The sequence below is a fragment of the Carlito syrichta genome, unplaced genomic scaffold (genome assembly GCF_000164805.1).
Source record: "Carlito syrichta isolate Samal-C Ts95f unplaced genomic scaffold, Tarsius_syrichta-2.0.1 Scaffold309100, whole genome shotgun sequence".
Taxonomy (NCBI): domain Eukaryota; kingdom Metazoa; phylum Chordata; class Mammalia; order Primates; family Tarsiidae; genus Carlito; species Carlito syrichta.
In genome coordinates, this window is record NW_007253196.1 from 188,028 (window position 1) to 192,582 (window position 4,555).

The window sequence follows — 4,555 nt, forward strand, 5'->3', positions numbered from 1 at the left end:
AAAAAAAAAAAAAAAAAATTTATTTCAATTAAAAAAGAAAGAGCTGGGTGAAGTGGCTCACCCCTGTAATCCCAGAACTTGGGAGGTGGAGGTGAGCAAAAAAGAAAAAGAAAAAGGTAGAGAGGAACCAACTTTTTTTTTTTTTTGAGTCAGTCTCACTGCTGCCCAGACTGGAGTGCAGCTGCATGCCAACGGCCACCGCAGCCTCCACCTGCGGGGTACAGGCGATCCTTCTGCCTTAGTCTCCCAAGCAGCTGGAACCATAGGTGTGTGTCACCACACCTGGCTAATTTTTAAATTTACTGTAGAGAGGAGGCCTCGTCAAGTTGCCTGGGCTGGTCTCGAACCCCTGGGCTCAGGCAATCCTTTCGCTTCTGCTTCCCAAAGTGATAGGATTATAGGCGCGAGCCACTATGCCCAAGTAGAGGGACCAACTCTTAACTCTTTTAGGATATTATGTATAAAGTGATAAATGTTAGCTATAATCACTAATTTCACCTGATGATAAATGAGGCACAGAAAGGGGTTAAAGGCTTTTTTTTGGTCTAAGGTAACAAAGGCTGAGATGACACAGAGCCAGGACAGGTAACCAATCTTGTCTGCCTCTAAAACTTACAGAATTGTAATTTAAGTCACAGGTAGTGAGTGATAGAAAGTTACAGAAAACACTTGGATCAACTGACTAGGCTACCCAACAGAGGAAGACCATCAGCAGGTAATGACTGGGCAATTGTTTCTCGGCTGCCTTTCCAAGCACAGATTATAGTTCAAAAAAAATTTAATTATTTATTTTTTGAGTTGGAGTCTCACTCTGTCGCCCAGACTGGAGTGCAGTGGCCGCTCCCAGCCACCGCAGCCTCGACCTGCTGGGCTTCAGCGATCCTTCCGCCTCAGCCTTCCAAGTAGCTGGAACTATAGGTGCACGCTACCACGCCCGGCTCATTCTGATTTACTGTAGAGATGAGGTCTCCCCAAGTTGCCCAGGCCTCCCAAAGGCGCAGGATTACAGGCTGAGCCACTGAGCCCGGCTGGGGTAACATTAAAAAAAAAAAATTTTTGGCTAGGCTCGGTGGCTCAGCCTGTAATCCCGCGCCTTTGGGAGGCTGAGGTGAGTGGATTGCCTGAGCCCGCGGTTTCGAGACCCACCTGGGCAGCGAGACCTCATCTCTACAGTAAATCAGAATATCAGCCGGGCGTGGTAGCGCATGCCTGTAATTCCGGCTACTCGGAAGGCTGAGGCGGAAGGATCGCCGGAGCCCAGCAGGTCGAGGCTGCGGTGGCCGGGAGCAGCCACTGCACTCCGTCTGGGCGACAGAGTGAGACTCCAACTCAAAAAGAAAAAAAAAAGTTCCCCCAACTTCTAATCCACTTCTGTTCTATGTTTCCTAGCCATTCATGTGACCAATATCAAACTTAGGACTTGCTGGGTACCTGCTCAGTATACACACCCTCTCCTTAAAGCTTCCAGGTCTGACAGGCTCCTGGCTAAGAGGTAGGTTTGGAGAAAAAGAAATTCCAATAAGTCAAATTTTACTATCAAAGGCAGTATATGCCTTCAGCTTACCTAGTTAGAACTTTTCTCCTTAGTGCCATCCTAATCCTACCAACTCACTCAGAGCAGAGGGAAAAGTCAGTCAGTTAGCTGCTTGATGGCTTCAAGCAACATGAAGCTTCACTACTGTCAGAGCCCCCAAACTATACAAACCAGGGAGCTAAACTTGAGGAAAAGAACATTAATACCAGCTGGGCTCGGTGGCTCAATCTATAATCCCAGCACTTTGGGAGGCCAAGGCAAGTAGTTTGCCTGAGCCCATGGGTTCGAGACCAGTCCAGGCAACTTGGCAAGACCTCATCTCTACAATAAGTAAATTAGTTGTTCTGGCTACTTGAAAGGCCGAGGAGGAAGGATCGTCGGAGCCCAGCATGTCAATGCTGGGGTGGCCGTGAGCATGCCACTGCACTCCAGCCTGGGTGATGGAGTAAGACTCCAACATACACACACACACAAAAGACTAAGGGCAGTATAATGTAGGGTTAAGATGACAGGTTCTGGCAATACAAACGTGAGCTTTAGTATTAGTCATATTATATAACCTGCTAAGTCTCAGTTACTTCTGTAAATCATGGACATTACTGGGCAATTGTTTTTCGGCTATCCAGCATCCATTCCTTTTCCTACTAACACTGCAATTTCCTTTTGAGGAAATTAGTTGTTTCTCACTTATACTGGTAAAGTAAAGGCATGTGACTTGAATCTCGAGGAAGAAAGAAACCTAACATAGTCTGAGTTTACTTACTCCAGTAATAGTGCCCAAGCAGCCAGTCCCTGCTTCAAGACCATTCCTGTGACCTACCACTATTCTCTGCAGCCACTCTGGATCCCACACCAGATTCTGTAGCCTTCACACCAAATCTGTGAACCCTCAACACCTTTCTGATCAAGTCCCTTTTATATTTACATTAGTTACTTAGTTCTTGGCAATCAACATACTCCAAATGAAATACTGTCTCATCAGGTTATTATTATTATTATTTTGAGTTGGAGTCTCATTCTGTTGCCCAGACTGGAGTGCAGTGGCCCCTCCCGGCCACCGCAGCCTCGACCTGCTGGGGTCCAGCAATCCTTCCACTTCAGCCTTCCAAGTAGCTGGAACTACAGGCGCGCACTACCACGCCTGGCTAATTTTTGATTTATTGTAGAGATGAGGTCTCCCCAAGTTGCCCAGGTGGGTCTTGAACCCGCGGGCTCAGGCAGTCCACTCACCTCAGCCTCCCAAAGCGCGGGATTACAGGTTGAGCCACCAAGCCCGGCTTCATCAGGTTATTAACAGGATAAAGAGAGTGGGAGTCAGCAGATGTAAGATAACACTATCTGGTCTTATCAACCATTAGAAGTCAACATGGACTGTAAACCAGCATGTAAGGGTAGTTGTGTAAATACAATGCAAATGGCCACAGGGAAGATTATAGGCTATCTCCTGGCATAACTGATTTACAGTTATAATAAAAGGCCCACTGTCTTTAGCAGAAAACCACCTTAACATACCTGACATGGGTCTTCACTACCCATTCTATTCCAGAAAATGCTTCAGTAGTTTTCAATCACCTGAAAATGGAGAAATAAGAGATCAGTCTTTAGAACAGGAACTTTTAAAGACATACAAAATAAAAGTAAAGAGATCCTGCATGCAGTTTACACATTACAGGAGAGAAACATGCAACTTTTAAGAAATTTTAAGTAACATTTCATTGTGAATATCAATATGGGGACCTATAGGGACTCATCCTTATACATTTTAAAATAGCTGAGCAGAAAGCTTTACTTTGGGGTGCAGCAGGTCTAATCTACAGTCATTGAAATTTTACAATGTGTCATTTAAGATGTCAGACTTTGTGCCCAGGTTACATTACAGTTCACTTGTGATGGGCAGGATTATTAAGAGTTATGGCTAATTTATGCGGCAGCATATGGTTTTTCTTTTTACAGCTATTTTTATTAAACAAGTTTTGCAAAGTTTTAACATTAAAATTAACAGCTAAAGAATTGTTTATGCAAGTTGCTGTCACAGTTTATGTAAAAGAGAAATATGTGCTATTAAAATCAGACATTTAGGTTACCTTTGGTTTTTTGCGATGCATGTTAGCTTTACACATCCTGATTCTCTTGCGATAATTTTCCTTTAAAAAGGGGGGTATAGAGTGATCTCTTTTCATCAAAACAAGACATAATGCCCTGAAAGCTGACTTCAAACCATGGTTGAAAATTCAGTTATTTACACTTTATCACAATCTACAAATACATTTTTTTGTTGGTGTGTTTTAAAAAGAAAAAAAATGTCCATCATGCACTGCTGCAGGCAGCTTGGCATTTCATACAAGAGGATTTTTCACCCCCGAGCAGTTTAGGTGGCTCTCTTAGGGAAGGTATGAGAACCCTGAGAATTAACACGGAGTAGAAACAGGGCCAATCAATTCCTTCATCTCTTCTTGGTTTCTTAGGAGGGAGCTCAGAGCCAGCCTATTATGCCAAATCCTGCCCCAGCCCAGGGGAGTTATTAACAGCATTTCTGGGATTGGAAGAGAAACCCTTAAGGGTACCCAGGGTTTGCTGAATTGTCATATCTAAAGACAGGTGCTATCCCTTTCTGAACTCAATAGAAATTATTTGGTATCGTTCTTTAGGGCCACCTTTAGGGCTCTGTAGAAGATGCAAACTAGGGTGGCTGGCATTTTAAATACTGAGACCTATGTATAGAAACCAGTTCAAGTTTCAGCTCAGTTGGGTTTTGCTCTTCAGAAATTAGAACTTTAATAGGATCAGATACAACTGCTTTCAACAACTTCCAGGGGGTGAAAAAGCTTTAGTTATTTTTAAACTAAAACTTAACAACTCCATAAACTTTTTTTGGTAAACTTAAAATAATATCCCCCCACCACTTTTAAGAATGTCTCCAACTTTTAACAAGCCCATTAACTTTAGAGTTAATTTAAGTTTATTTGAAAGAGAAAACTATTTTATTGTCCACCCAAAAAAATGACAATTCATCACATTTAC